Here is a 16,839-nt window from a genome sequence, read left to right on the forward strand (position 1 = left end):
CTTCAGGGTTATATTCGAAAACAAAAAGGCAAAGCAAGTGTTGCCTTATTCTTAGAAATGGGTTGGTTCCTGGCTGACTGAGGAGGTTTGACCTGGGGGTTAGAGGGTCTTGGGAGGCAGTGGCCCCCTTCCTGGGGCATTTCTGTACATTGCACAGGAAGCACATAGCAGGAAAAGTGGAAACTGGAAGCCATAAAGCTGGAGTTGGTGCTTTAGCCTTCAAACAGTGTTCTAAATCGGTGGTTCTCAGCCTTCCTCATGCAGCAGCCTTTAACAGCCCTTCATGTAGTGCTGACTGACCCCCAACCACAAAATTATCTCTTCACTATTTCACAATTGTAATTTCGCTACTGTTATGAACCCTTATGTAAATATTTTTGGAGACAGAGGTTTGCCAAAGGGCTTGCGATCTACAGGTTGAGAACAGCTGCTCTAAATGGTTGCATGAACTCTCTCCACCTTTGCAAATGCTTCCTCTAGGGTTCAGGAAAAGCTTCCCCTATGCCCTTCGCAGAGAAGTGAGAGAATGGGTTTCTGGAGACTCGGGCAACTGGCTCCCTCCTGCCTCTCTGTGCCTCTTTCACTGTCCTGAGCCAGGCACAGGGCACTTTATAACATTGCTATTGGATTGCTACAAAGGACCTTTTGTTCTGTGAGCGCTTGAACCCAGAGAAGCCACACTGGAGAGAGAGAAAAGAAATGATTTCTGCTTAATTATATTGTCTGCTACAAAGGAAGAAAAGTGATGCCCTCTGAGCGTTGGTTGTTAAGAACCACCCTGCCCCCCCCCATTTGTTTTAGGGAATGAGACCCGTCTAGATACTGTTTTTGTATTTGTGTTATGCTTTGTTGGTGATGTGTGTCTGTCTGTCTTTCTGTCTCCCTCTCTCTCTCTCTCTCTCTCTCTCTCTCTCTCAGTTAACATGCTATAGCCAGCCTGTGAAGGTCAGAGAATAACTTGCTGGAGTCTATGATTGTTAATTCCACAATGTGAACTCCTGGGGTTGAACTGGGGTCTTTAGGCCTGGTAACAGATGCCTCTACTCACTGAGTTCTCACCAGCCTCACAGTTAACTTTTTGTTTGTTAATTTTGGGGACAGAATAATGAACTGTATCTCTGTCTGGCCTGTGGAGCAGGCTGTCCTTAAACTTATGGAGATCCACCTGCCTCTGTCTCCTGAGCGCTGGGATTGAAGGTGGACAATATTTCCATAAATGTCAGCTTCACACAACATATCTTTATCTTTCATTTTTCAGGGCATGCTATCATGGGCTCCTTCACTGCAGGGTCTTTTTGTTTTCTTTATAAGGTCTTAGGAAGCCACCATTGTGGGCACAGCCAGGGACGTAACATCCTGTAAGACTCAGTTGTGCCAAAGACCAACTTCTAAGCTCAAAAGATTGACAGGATTCAGTTCTTGGCTTTAACCGCATTTTCTTTGTCTGGCTGAAAGCTGCCATTAACTCACAGCCCCCCCAAGTTTCTGCCACATGGGTTCCATGCTTGCTTCCTTAGCCAGCCAAAACAGGAAAGACCCAGGAGAATGGGTACTAAAATCCCAGCACCAGAGAGGCAGAGGCAGGTGGAGTTCCAGGCCAGCCTGGTCTACAAAGCCCAGGGTAACACAAAGAAGCCCTGTTTTTGAAATAAAAAAAAATCTTATGGAGCATTGTTACAAACATATAACAATCCAATTGTTCTTTAAATAGGCCTGATTTGTGTCACAAAGACCTTCCCCAGTTCTGCCTCAAACAAGCTCAAATCAAGAATCTTGAATTCTCCATTCCCTTCAGGATCATGAGAAACCTTGTGTACAGTGAATTTTCAAAGGGCTCTGGTAATCCTGGGAGAAAACTGCAAGATACTGTTTCCACTTTGATAAGCTAGTTTTCTCCCCACATTCAAAGGCAAATGTCTTTCATTCATGTTTTTATGAAGTCACCAAGGAAGAGCACTGTCATAAGTGTCTCCTTAAATGGGTCACACTTGTATGCAAGGAGTACCGGTTTATTTTTACAAAAAACTTTTAAGTCTCTGGGTATTTTTAAAACTGCCATTAATAGTGAATTCTATCCACTGTGGCCTGCTATTCTTAAACAGGATTGTATCTTGTCCAGTTGATTCCATTTTGACTAATCCAGGGAGATTAGTCAGCTGTTCTAAACAAGCCTCCCCCTCTTACTACCTCCCAAGTTTGTGTGAGCTCATCAGAAAGCCCCTCTGGAGGACACAGTGTTAAGTCCTGGCTTGATCGCACCCTTCTGTTCACCTACTATAGAAACCCTGTGATTTCCTGGGCATGAAGGAAATCCTCACATGGGAGTGGTTGGCAGCCCCTGGTATGAGGTCAGCGGCTATTTTGTCCCGAGTATAAGACTTCTGAACTCCAGCCATTCGCAAAGGCGGTTAGAAGTTCTGTATTGAAAGCAGCGTCGATCTGGTTATGTTCAAAACTCAGAAACGAGTGAATGACGAAGACACAGTTCTTAGTTTATATTCCAGGAAGCTCTTTGCTCCAATAAACCGTGTCAGTGGTTTCTTTCAAAGCTACCATCTCGGCAGAGCTTCTAAAAGATGTTTTGAGTCCTCGTTTGTTGTTTAGAAATGTCATCCACTCTGCTCTTCTTTCTCTACAGTCGGAGGATGTTTTGGTTCCTGCACATGTGTTTGTTCATTTAAAAATAAAAGGAAAAAAAAGCTGAGGAGACAGTGTGCACTTAGTTCTCTAAATTGCCCTTCACTCTGTTTAGCATTTCCTGAAGCGTGTCTGTGGCGTTGTGGGGCACATCACTTGCCTGTGCATGTGTGGAAGCCAGGGGACGGTCCCAGGTGTCCTTCCTCCGGCGCTCTCCACCTTGCCTTTTGGGACAGGGTCTCTCTGGCCTGGAACTCACCATATAGGTTAGGATGGCTGGTCTGTGGACCTCAGGGATCTGCCTGTGTGCTTCCCGGAACTGGAATTATAAGCGTTTGCCGCCATGCTATCCTTACACTCTCCCAGCATCTTCTCTTCCTAACCATTTTTTTCTTTTATAACAAATGGGCTTCTTTTAAAAAAAAATACTGTTTTTACTTTACATTCATTGGTGTTTTGCTTGCATGCCTGCATGAGGATGTCCTTGGAACAGGACATCCCTGGAACAGGAGTTACACACCGTTGTGAGCTGCCATATAGATGCTGGGACTTGAACCCTGATCCTCTGGAAGAAGTACCAGTGCTCTCAGCTGCAGCACCCTCTCCCCAGACTCCCAAGAGCATTCTCATTAGCCTCTGGATCCTTCCTTTTTGTATAAGTCCTTATATGTGTACAGATGGCAGGCTTGGGGTGGGGTTGTAACTGATAATTCTCTGTGCCTGGGTTACCATCGGCCTGTGAATTTAGCAAGTTCTGTCTTTTCTTGGGATCTGGCTACATCCCTCCTCTCCTTCCCTCTGCCCCTATAAGGATAGACTGGTGAACGTTAATATTTCTGCCCATAGCAGTGGCCCGTGGTCCCCTGTCCAGTGAGACTAATGAAGCTGCTTCTGTCTCCCAGGCCTCCCTGAAGTCTCTGCTTCGTTTTGTTGTTTTCCAAACTCTTAGGGCCCCAGGGAAGACTGCCCAAAGAAGGAGGACAGTCTTAGTGTCAGAAATGCTTAGCTCTTCTGACCAAGAATGTCTCTGAGGAGGAAGCCATTATGGTCACAGATCCAAGGAGCATTCTTAAATCACTGATGTAACTAGTGTGCTTGGCTCTGATTTGATCTTTTTCAACTTTATTCCTTATATAGAGGAAAGGTAGTGCTCTCCACTGAGATCCCCTAATACCCATTAGTGCTATGTACCTGGTTCTACTGTCTTCTGTCCCTCATAGGGGACCAGATGTCATGGAGTAGGAGTATTGCAGGCAGCAGCACTTGTGACTTCATAGGACCTGGTCAGGAAGGCAGACAAAAAGCCGGATGTCCTGTGAAGAGAGGGCACTTAGGATGTGGGCCACCAACCCCAAGTTTAGTTCTTCCTGCTTCCAGCCAAATCGCAGAAACCCAGGTCGCAGGAGCTTTGGGCAGGAAGCCAGGCCTGAGATTACCACTAAAACCATGGCTGGTGAGTGCCCAGGGCACAGAAAATGAACCAAGGTCCACATTTCCAGTGACTCAGACTGATAAAAAAGGTCAGCGGGTAATGACCTGAGAGAATCTGAGCTGACTCAGCCGCAGTGCCGTGGGCTCCAGGGTCTTAGAGGAGGATCCAAGGATAGAACCTCCATCTCTCTGAGTGACATCAAGAATCCCAGTGTTAACAAATGGACTCCCATGAGGTGACTGCATTGTACACTGGAGCTCAGAGAGTCCACTGAAGGGAAGCACACAAACTTCTTTGATTAGAAGAGCAGCGTAGACTATGGAGTCATACTGAGACCTGGCATGCCTAGGGTCTAAAACATTCCATGTCCCCTCACATTCAGAAGGGCACCCCCTCCACCCTCTTGTTCCATTCAGTTGTGGGTTGGGCTCAGTACATTTAAGGGTTGGGGGGTGTACAGAAAAGTGGGGGAGAACAAGCATGTTGAGCAGGATGTATCTGTCTCTGGAGGCTTCAACAACGCCTCTATCTGCTCTCAGCAATGATAGAATCTATGGCCATAGCAGTGCCAATGCTCCAACAGCTGCAAACGAATCGAGTCCATTTTGGCTGTCTGCAGGCCCTGTCCCTTCTCTTATAGGTCTGTTTGCTGAAGGGGTAGTGTCTGGGAAGTTAAATTGTGGGGCTTTCTGCCTCTGCTGTTTCATTCTCATTCTCTCACTCATGTCCTACTAGATCAGGGACCCAAGAGTCCTTATTGGTCTTTGCAGCCCAGGAATTCCAAGCTGTAGGACCCCGGCATCTGATTTGGCCTCCTGTGCCTACTTTCCTACTTACTGTACTTCTCTGTAGGGTTTGCATACAGATGAGTTTGAGGAGTAACGTGTGCTTGGCACTGAGCACAGTACTAGAAAGCCATTCCTCTCATTGTTAGCACTGTGGTCCTCAGCAGCTCATCTGGACTGCCCGATGTTAACATATTTGTAGTAAATCTATACGGATACATCCCTACATTTGCATTCCAGTTCCAGACTCAAATGGCTGATACCAGGGAGTCAAAGAGCACCTACATGATGGTTAAGAGAGTACCTGTCACTTTCAGAGCTAGGTCACTGTAGACTATCAACCCCTAATGCTAGCTGTGGATAAAATCACTTGCTTCCACAGTGCAGTTGTATAAGGAGCAAAATGAATGGGAGCATCCAGCCATCTTACCAAGCTACAGATCAGTCCAGTACCACTTTGGAGATTCTCCAGGGTAGGGGACAGGATGTGAATTGAAGAAAAAAAAAAATTATATGGCACATTTGTGGGGAAGAATCCTGTTCAGGAAACAGGTGTGGGGCAAAGAAACTCACTGGTGGTTATGAGACCATGACTACTCACCTTTGAAGTAAGAGGACTTTGGAATAGCTGCAAGTCAAAAGGCATGGGGAATCCAGACCCCATCTGGGTGTGTGAAGCTCAGATTCCTAAAGAGCATAAACGTTTGGCAGCTAAACTAGATAAATTATTAACCAATAGGGCAGGGCACAGTTTTAGAAATGAGTTAGATATTTCTCACGTGTAAACCTAGAAAGGCATGGCACAAAGCAAATGTACCTGCCACTTGCTAAGACCCAGAACAAAATATGAAAACCACACTGGTACAGAAACTATGACTAATTATAACAGCTCACTGAGAAATGAGCCAAAACTGCTGACCCATATTGTTTCTTTTACACTTCTCATTTTAGGAAGAAAGGCTATGTCCCTTTTTCTATATACAAGGATATGGAGACCTAAAGAGTTTGGCCAAAGCCACACTGGTTGGCAAGGGCAGGTGGGCCGTGTGTCCGCTCTTTTCCAGCACAGGACATGTTGCATGCTTTTTTGCTCTACCCTCATCAGGGAGGCTCCGAGCTGTGCAAGCAACGCCATGCAAAAGCACAGTGGCCACAAGTGGGGGCAAGGGAGGCCTGTGGGACAGGGATCCTTATGCTCCCTGAAATCCTGCGGTGGAAGCACTTATGTCCTTGAGACCAGCAACTCATCACCCATATTTCAAAGCAACCCCTAGGCCCCTTGACTTAGCCGACTTTTCCTTTTATTAGACATTTCATTTTCTAAAAAGAGAGTATCATTTTCCAAGCCAAAGATTCAAAATAGGTTAATGACCGCAGTAGCTTCAACAAATAACGCCATCGGCTGCGAGTCTGATGTGCCAGGAACAAAATGCCTTTCATTAAACTCGGCCCCGCGGCACAGTGCTATTACCTTCACATCTTCTGTGAGTGAAGGAACTAACTAGTCTGAAGTTGCCTGGGTGGCTAGGTGGGGGAGGGAGGTTACAGACAGAGGTCAAATTTAATCCAAAGGTTCCACAGCCCTGGCACGCTGAAGGACTGGGTGTAGGTGGCAGGTGCAGTCAGAGCTGGGTGGGGAGCAGGCCTGGAGCCTAGGGAAATTTCTCCTGGTCATTGTTTGAAACTTTCCTAACTGCTTTCGCTCAGCGCAAAAGGCTTCTGACTTTTACGCTTTAGCAACAGGGCCTACCCGGGAAGCAGGAAACCTGTGAACCATAGTAGATACCATCAGCTTGCTCTTGCCAGCCCTGGATGGTGGCCAGCCAGCCTCCAGGGAACAGCAGAGCCGCAAGGTCATGTGTAAGAGGAGTTAGAAAGGAGGCTTGTTCTTCCCTATAGATTAACAATAATGATTGCTATGATTCTTCTAAAGAAAAAAAAAAATGAGGCCAGAGGGGTTCATCCAGGTCACCCAAGCTCATTGAATCTGTAGTGTACGAAGCACCCAGATGTTAATTAGCACCACCTATAAAGAATTAAGGGGGTGCCTCTCCTCTCAAGCCAGGCTGTAGTTACCTCAGCGTTTTCCTCCGGAGACCTTCTCTCACCTCCCAATAAACCCTTCGGAGCAGACACTACAGCTGTGCCATTGTTGTGTACAGAAGGGCCCGGACGCGACTCAGATGCCACAGGAATGAAATTGACAGGCTCTGGGTCAGGCAATAAGCCTCCAAATTTGATTTTCCTAGATTCCTCCGATCCAGCTTGCATTTTGATTCCGTGAACCTGTCAGTTTGCTTAGAGCAGCGGTTCTCTCTTTTTTTTTTTATAATTTTTATTTTTTATATTAATCACAGATTATTTACTTTGTATCCCAGCCATAGCCCCCTCCCTCATTCCCTCCCAATCACACCCTCCCTCTCTCATCTCCTCCCTGCCCCTTTCCAAGTCCATTGATAGAGTTCCTCCTTCCCTTCCATCTGACCCTAGCTTATCAGGTCTCTTCAGGACTGGCTGCAATGTCCTCTTATGTGGCTTAGCAAGGCTGCTCCTCCCTCAGGGGTTGGGGGGAAGTTGAAGAGCTAGCTGTTGAGTTCAAGTCAAAAATAGTCCCGTTCCCCTTACTAGAGAACCCACTTGGATACTGAGCTACCATGGGCTATATCCGAGCAGGAGTTCTAGGTTATATCCATACATGGTCCTTGGTTGGAGAAACAGTCCCATGAAAGACCCCTGTGCCCTGATATATTAGGTCCTTGTGGAGCTCCTGTATGCTCCAGGTCAGAGCAGCGGTTCTCAACCTGTGGGCCATGGCCTCTTTGGGGGTCACATATCCTACATGTCAAAACAGTAGCAACATTACAGTGAGGAAGTAGCCATGAGATAATTTTGTGGTTGGAGGTCACCAGAACACGACGAACTCACAGCATTTGGGAGGTTGAGAACCACTGGGTTAGAGTGAAACATTTCCTAAGTAGCCTGGTGGCCTCTCTGTGGGATGAGGGCTCCAACTGGATGCTAAGGAGCTGTCAAAAGTCAGTGTCTACGCTGAGCCACCTGCCATTACCGGCTGTCCAGTAAAAACATCGTTTGTGATGGAGCTTCACTTTGACACTTGCTGCAGGGGCATTTGCTGCTTGCAGCCTTATGGTGGAATTCCCTCTTCTAGGTGATGCGGGCCTGAGGCTTACCTGGTGGAACCCTTTTCCGTCATGGGCTTTAGGGGGAGCTGTCCCTACCTGGCTTGGCTTAGGGGACCCACGCTTCTCAAAGCACTCCTGGCACTCATTGCTGGCACCAGCGTGAGCCATTTACTCATGATGCTTCAAACCAAGTAGGGCTCCCACCTTCTAAGAAAACGCAGAGTCTCCCCTTCCCTGGACGGCGGGGAGAAGGTAACTCCCATCTCGGAGGTGCCATCTGAAGGGGAATATTGGACGTGCTGAGGAGACAGAACTTGGTGAAGTGGCTGAACCTCATCAAGATCAAGCCTGTCTTAGAGCCTTACTGCCCTTGGCTTTACCTCCTGCCAGCCAGTCCTGTTTGAGTTCTGAGCCCATTTTTCTTCCCTGTAAGACCGAGCCTCCGCCTTGTGGGCAGCTTCCATGCTTAACTCTTCTGCGCCATTTTCATTTCTGCTAGCCCTGTGCTTTGCTCACACCGAGGCTCCGTTAATGTGCTTTGAACGAATCACCCAAACACACTTTGCCAGATAATTTAAAAAATAACATTTAATTAATTCCGTGCAGCTGCGGTTTCAGCCTGTGTTGATATTGCTCATATAATTTCCCTTGGTGCGCAAAATGTTTTCAGGCCTAGCCACATGAAAGTGGCCTGCCAGGATGAAACTGGGAAAGCTGCAGGCAGAGGCTGCGGGATTAAGAGAGGTTTGCCAACCGACTCATGTTGCTCCCAAAAGGAACTACTGTGGTCCTGCCATTCAGAGAAGGCTTTAAATGGTTTTTAAAATCTAGTTTGTGGATTCTTTTCCTTTTGGGGAGTTGTCTTATAAAACAAAACAAAAAAAAAAACCCTGAGAAATTCTTAAGATTTTCCATATAATTAGCTGAATTAAATACTTAGAGTCTATTACTATGATGAACCTTGACATCTAATTTCACTGAACAATGCAATTTATGTGGTGTCTGTCACTGAGGAATGCCGATGGCTTTGCAGCTTTCTGTATAAAGGGCTGAAAGTTTGATGCCTTAAAAAAAAAAAAAAATCTGTGTCACCATGAATGGAACAACGTGTTTCTGAGCCAGATCTCTTCTATGAGGACAGCTGGTCTCCAGAATCGCCTGATTGTTGTCATCATAAATCCTTGATATCGGGAAGATTCTGTACGTGAATCTAGTCATACCTTGACATTTTTGGTAGTGTAATCTATGGCATCACCTAAGAAGCACTGAAAGAATGCAGAAGGCAACAGCTTGGGCTTTAGCAGCTTCTTTGTTCCATGGCCTGGCACTGCTCCCTTTGTGTATCCATCATTCAGTCAGTATTTGCTGAGGTGCCCGCCACAAGTCCAGGGATCAGCACCCGTGACCCTAGTCAAGAGACGTGCTACAAAGGGCAGACTTAACGCTACTCTAAAGATCCATTCCTTTTCTACCTGGTGGATGACTAGAGTGCAGGGGGAGCTGAACAGAGACTATGGGAAGACAATGAACAATCCTTTTCTCCTCAGCACCACTCAGTGGAGCCAACAGCCAGGGTGGTGCCTGCAATCCATCAGCAAGCATATATGCTTGACGGGCGACGCAAGTAATCATGTCTGCTCATCTATACATCACTGTACTTCCTTTCCCTTCCATTCCTTCACAAACAACCTGTTGTGCTTGCCGACTGGGTGTCGCAGATGCTCAGGTCAGCCCCATGTTTGTCAGTTCTGCTTCATGTGGTATTTCACATCTGCTCTGTGAAAGGGGACCACTATGTATCTGAGGAGGGGACGGGAATGGCAGAGAGCAGCACACAGTATCTTGTATATCATCAGTGGTGTTCCTCAGAGGTGACGGAACGTGACCCCACCCACAGAGTGTCTGCAGCATGGAGCAGAAGGGGATGGTCTTTACCAAAGACCCAGCTGACCTGTACTTTACTCAAGCTAAAGCTTCTGGAAGCAGCAGTGTATATGGCCCTCACCTCAGAGAGCTCACCTCTTCAGAGTTGCTAACTAAACGCACACACACACAAAAGCAGCCCACAGAGCAGGTCACAACTAAACGTAAAAGTTCACCCAACAACTACTTGACATAGACACTGAGATGGTAGAAGAGGTCGAATGCCATGACCTTCCCAGCTCTGGGATTGCCCTGACGCCGTGATGGGCAATGAAATGCAAGACAAATGTGCAGAAAATCTGGGTTCAAGTGGGCTGGCTGTGTGTTCCAGTGGAGAGACACCAGAAACTTGGGGCTCTCCTCACACTTATTATACACAGCTGTCTGTCTGAAGAGGTGGGCTTATTGTACACAGCTAGGAGGCAGGCTAGCTAGTGGGTGCAGGGTACCAACTGGTAGGTGTCAGTCTAGGGCTACAGCCACCAGGGAAGAGAAAGTTGTGATTGATAAGCTCTGCTCATACTGTCAACGTCTGTACCCTGGGGAAGGTCTTGTCATTCTCCTGGGTCTGAGGTATTGGGTCCTTGATATGGCTGAGCTCATGTTACACACACATACGTGTTCAGATCTTCATCTGCTCCCCACAGACAAGCAAGATTTGCAAGGTGGCTTTTTGGAAGCGTGTGTGAGAGGGTAGTGAAGGTGAACCCTTGTGCCGGAGGAGGCTTCACTCTGCCTCCTCTGCAGGATGGTACGGCTCCTGCCACCCACGTATCTTCAAAGCTTTTTGCTGCTGTGGAAAATCACCACTCAATGCAGTTACAGTATCACTGCCCCTACTGAAGCCTGAGCTCCAAGAATGTGTGGTTGGCACGTTCATCTGGCATGGCAGGACATTATCACCACTGGGAACATAACCCTGGACATTAGGGAGCTTGTAAATAAATAAACCCTTACATTCCACATCAGTCTGTCCAGCCTCTGACAGAAACTGATGGCTTGTACGGCAAGGTTAAAAATTATCCAGGGCTGCCCGGGTGAGCTTGCTCACTGGAAATCTGCAGGAAAAAAGGCACCGGCCATGAGTATGCGGATAGCCTGAGCCCCTGGAACTAGAAACTAGAACTAGACCCGAAACTAGAAAGTCTAAGGAGAAACAAAATGATGAAGAGGCTCCTAAGTCACAGCAAACCTGCTCACCCGGACGAGGTGGGGCTCAGTCCATCTTGGTCTGCTGGGAACGCGAGTAGCAAGAGGTCATAGAGGAATCCCTGTTTTAATTTGCATCCTAGATAGCTGCTTGAACAAGCAGTCGTCACCAGCCAGCTCCATTTCTGGGATACCTCATGGTCCGTCACATTGCCTCATTGAGGTCGAGCCAGTACCCCCCCCCCCCGTACCAGTGGGGAGCGGGGCATGCCCTATTTCCTCATTAGGAAGAGGCATCAACAAGATCCTGTGTATCAGTGACTACATGTTTTCTGTGCCTGGGGCTTTTTCTGATATGCAGCCTCGTTGTAAGCCACAGCACGCAATGGTCTATAGTGTTAGGATCTATGAGGAAATGGATCTATAGACATAAATCCGCGTTGCATTGCATAGGTGGGAAAGCCGTTGCCTGGCTGAGAATTCTGGGACCTCCTCAGTTGTGTGAGGTGGAGGCTGGTTTTGCTTTTCTGTTTTTATTGGCTATGGGGAACACCCAATTAACTTTTTGTGGTATTGAGATTTTTGTGTTTGAAGAAGTTAGAAAAACAAAAGGGGAAAAAAAACAAAAACCACCTCATCAAAACAGTGGTTTATCGTTACTAAAATGTTGTCAATCTCCATTAGTGGCTCAGTGATCAAAATTTCTACCATTATCAAGTTTTCACGTGAGCACTATTTCAAAGGATGCTAGCTCCAAGGAAACCCCTCCAGCCCACGTTGCTGCGGCTTAGAAGCTCAGACTATCTGGCTCCCACCTCGGGAGCTCAGAGTGGCGTCGAGCCAAAAATTAGGTTGGCACCATGGAGGGAGTTGGGAGCTGGCCAGGACAGGTTGTCTCAGGTGAGAGAGAGGATGTTAGGAGGAGGCGAAAGAAGGAAGGCCCAACAAAGGGAAGCTGACATCTCTCAGGGCTGGTTCCCATGCCTCCAGGGAGGAAACCGGATAGGCAGAATGGTGGCTTCAAAGGGCCTCGCGGTCTCAGCCACTCTCTGATCAGACCCGAGTGTAACACTGTGGACAGCAGTGGCTGGCACATTTGGAAACATGTTTTCTGGCTTTTGGTAACATCAGATTTTGGATCGGGGGCTGCAAGCATTCAGCAAATGTCAGGAGGAAAGTAAACTGAGGTTGAGGGGTAGAGATCGTTCAGGAACGAACTCTGAATTTCCCTGGTGTCCCTGACCCAGAGAGGACTTAACTCATTTCGAAGCAGGCTGAATCACGATCTTCCATTGCTGGCCACAGAAGCATCGCGGGGAATCCGCCCACGTTTAATGAGCTCACGCCTGTGCCAGGCGCTGCAACCCTGTGGCTGTTACTTCATCCAGTCCTCACACACTCACATGACCCCAGACGGACACACCATTGTCACACCTGATAGCAAAATGAGGCTCAGAGGCCAGGGAAGTTGGAGAAACCTGCCTCGGTTGCACACGTGCTGAGGGGCAGCTGGTGTTTGTGCGAAGGTGGACCTTCTGACTCCAGGGCGGCTCCTTGTGTGTGTTCAGTGTACCATCAGAGGAAGGTCCCGGACGGATGGACGGATGGCACCGTACAGCCCTGCCCAGCAGCACTAGGCTGCACTTCAGGCTGGTCAGGGTTCCTAGCTTGCCTTTCTTCCTGTGTTCCCTCTAAAACGAGGGTATTCGCTTCTTCTCTATGTATCCTCTCTACCATTTGTGAAGTCATGCCAGTCTTCCTTCTGACCTAATCTGTCTTCGAGTTGCTGAGAAAAGGCTGACTTATACAACAGTGTCCTTGGAACTGCAGTCTGCTGCAGAAACAGAAAAGGACACTACATAACGTACTGTGATAAATTGTAAGATCGATGAGGCAGGGGATTGGTGGAACCATACAGAATTACCCTCGACAGGGACTCTGGGTGTAGGGCAGGCACTGGAGAAACTTCCAGGATGAACCTCAGATCGTGAGCGAAGTGAGAAAACATGGGGACATGAGGGAGGAGCACTGGGGTCAACTGACAGCTAAATCTGCTTGTGACTAGCTTAATGTCATGTCCCCAGCATACACTGGCTCACTAAATGACAGTACTGTCATTACGTTAGACAATTTGAAATCTAGTACCTGCTTGTTGAGCCTCAGGGTGAATGCTCTCTGAGAACTCCCGAGTGGTCCTCTTGGTCTCCCCAGCTTCTTTTCTGCTCATCTAAAGAACCACATCACGCCATGTTCTTTGGCCCAGCGGTAGAAAGGCCCCAGCAGTCCTACATGGCTGTCGATGGCCAGTGGCAGGCTGCACACTGCTTTCCCAGGGGAAGCAATGGGGGCTGATGGTGATTTTCTGAGCCTCAAAACAAATCAAAAACAAGCACGGATTCTTCCAGGGCTTTAGAGGGTTTTAGAGGGTGTGACATGAGGAAGAGGAGCACAGAATTTCTTAATAGTTACGCATTCAGTCCACAGTTACCTTGCAGACAAAGATGTGTGATGCCACACTGGCCTTCTACGCAGCTTTCTTGGTGGTCGTGTGCGCCTTGACATACATCTGCAATGATTCAACCCAGCTTTTAACTGGGCCTGATTCTCTGCACCCACTGACTGTGGGGGAAACAGTACTCAGTTCTCAGAATGGCTCTTTGGGAGAAACGTGAGCAAAGTGAAGCACATGCAGAAACCCTCGTGCAGAGGTGGCGCAGCTCTGCTGTGTGAAGCAAAGCCAATGGCGGCTTTGTCCCTTGCAGTGAAGGGGCAGCAGGGTCACAGCAGCACTAATGGGTGGGACAGGTGATGAGGACTTCCTTATCTTGCTTAGGGACAGTGACATGGCTCTTGCTGCCAAGCCTGATAGCCTGAGCTTCATCTCTGGGATCTACAGGGTGGAAGGGAGAACTGACTCCGGAAAGTTACCCTGTTATGTCCACACACACACATGCCGTGAGGAACATACACCCCATGCAATAAATAAACACAAGCAAGCATAAATGTATGTATGTCAAAATATGTTTAGAGAGTCCGGGTAGGACTGTTAGAACACTCAAGTCTGAAATGGGAAATCTTACTAAACACTTCTGGGGAAGATGGGCAGCCATGATCTCCCGGCGGCAGTTTCTAGAACCGCTCTGGAATATAAGCGGCCTTAGGGAGGGTCAGATATGCACCTGTGTGCGCCTCAGCCACCCCCTCCTAGAGAACCACAAGTGTGAGGTAGGCAAAGGTGCAGGGACCCGGAACAACAGATGCGCGTGGATGTTCACGGCCATACTGCCCCTCCTCACCCCTGCCTGAAGCCCAGCAGCCCTCTGATAGAATGGACCAACTGTGCTACATTCACTGCCTCTGGCCCATACCGATGCTAGACAGCATTGAGAAGAAAAGGGCGCTGTGCCACAGCCAAAGTCGCGGACTTCTCACTATGCAAAGTGCTATGCAAAGTGGGTCAAGACCAAGATGGCGTACACAGCACGTTAATAGAAAGCAAAACATCAAGTCAACTCATGGTAGAGATGTGTGCAGGTGGTGACTCTAACGCAAAGGGGGAGATGAGTCAGGACACTTGGGGAAGGAGACCTGGAGACTTCCGGGGCCTGGTGCTATTATCTGGCTTGGCCTGTGTGTTCTGTAATTTATTATTTGTTCATTTAAATTTTCTTTGCTCTCAGTATGTTATTTTACCAGAAAATAAAATGCGTTGTAAAAACTGTAAATCTTAGGACCAAGAGCAGATCATGAATAAGGTTATTGTCTACTGGACTTCCAGTGAGAAAAATGTTCCTTAGGGTGTCTATGGCACACACCTAACTTATTTCTAGTGCAATCCCTCTGGACCCTGCTGGTTTTACTATAACCAGAAAAGGCAACTTCTAAATAAACTGGCTCCTCTCCCTGAAACACATGGCGCACTGCTGGAAGATTTTTCTCTCTGTGATAGCCTGTTGTGCAGGTAACGGCTATGGCCTGGTATGGATTAGAGAGCCACCAGGTTCCTGGAATCAAGGTGCTTATTTCTAGAGAAACACAGAAATGTTAACCGGAGAGAAGATGCCTGGCTGAGGCTTTACATCTTCTAGAGATTAGCGACAAAATCTGAGGTGTGCCTGAAGGCATTTATTCCCTTCTGTCTTTTAAAATATGTTAAATGAAATCAAGTTAAGAGCTGAAATAGACAAATGTTCACGTGGCTACCTTTAGCCATGGGTGCTATGGATGGGCCCTGTTCCTCTTAAGACTTTATGGTAAAAAAGATAACATAGGCTATGGAGACGGCACAGAGGGGAAAGGCATTTGTTGTTACAAGCACAAGGACTTGAGATCAGATCCCTAGCTCTTGTGTTAAAAGCTGCATATCCATGCATATCCATAACTCTGTCGTTACGGGCAATGAGACAGGAGGATTGCTGGGGTCAGCCAGCCAAAATAAAAAATGGTGAATTTGATTCAGTGGGAGGCCCTGTCCCAAGGGAATAAGACAGAGTGAGGGAGCAGGGCAGCCAGTGTCCTTTTCTGGCTTCTGTGCCTGAAGGTGCTTTTGCACTTTATAGCCTTGTTACTCTAACTTGGGGTTCTCAACCCGTGGGGCAAGACCCCTGGGGGGTGACCAAAGACCCTTTCACCTAGAGTCACCTAAGACCATTGGGAAAACACAGGTATTTACACTATGAATCTTAGAAGTCGCAAAAGTACATTTATGAAGAAGCAATGAAAATGATGTTATGGTTGGGGGTCACCACAACATGATGAACTGTAATAAAGGATCACAGCGTTAGGAAGGTTGAGAGCCGCTGCTCTGACTGGACAGAAATTTTGAGGCCTAGGGTGTTGGCTACCTGGATTATTTCATTAAGGAAAAGGAAGAATACTCTTTAAACATGTGTATTACTAAATATACCCTGTGTAGTTTCTTACGCCTCTAGGTTCTGCAGACCTAATCAACTCAACTGTATGATCCATTACACACCGCCTTTGACCCTATGGCAATAACACTCAGTAAACAAGAGTCAAAGGGCACCTGAAAGGTGATGAGGGCTGGTGGGAAATAATTAAGCAGGGGCTCTAGGGATGAAGTTGGGCTGTGATTTTAAGTGCTTGGCTCTGAAGGCTTGGCTGAGCAGTCAGTGTGTCGGGTGTGGACCTGCAGAGGGGAGGACAGGAACTATGGAGATGCCACTGAAGAGATTCCCCCAGCACAACAGGAAAGCCCCAGGTTTGGAATGTCCATGGTAACTCTGAGAACTGTCCAGGACTCCAATGTTAGAGCCGAGTTAGTTGTGCCCAGGGCCAGAACGATGAAGACTATATGCTGTAACTTTGGTTTGTGTTGTGAGGAAACAAAGAAGCTGTTTGGAACACCATTTAGACCATCAGGCTTGGCTGACTGTGATTCTGAAAAGAAACTTATGGGAAAAGGAGAGAATCTAGCAGGAGCAATGGTCCAGGGAAATGAGCATGATGGCGTTAGACAGTGGCCTGCAGATATGCATGGTTTGTGGATGCTGATGAAGGCTGAGCCAACAGGATCTTCTGGCTGGTTGCATATAGATATGAGCTGCACCCAGAACGGCTCTGAAATTAGGCCCAAGCAGCGGAGAGCCCCTCCCTGCTGCTGATTTTGATGAGAAGACTGTGGGAGGGGGAAGTCTATGGAAAGCAGTACCTTCTCCTTGGATACTGCAGTTTGAGATGCCAACTTGACATCTAGGTGAGAAGCCACTAGGGTCACGTGACACATTGGATTTGGTGTTCAGAGGAGAGG

Source organism: Meriones unguiculatus, chromosome 10 (genome assembly GCF_030254825.1).
Source record: "Meriones unguiculatus strain TT.TT164.6M chromosome 10, Bangor_MerUng_6.1, whole genome shotgun sequence".
Taxonomy (NCBI): Eukaryota; Metazoa; Chordata; class Mammalia; order Rodentia; family Muridae; genus Meriones; species Meriones unguiculatus.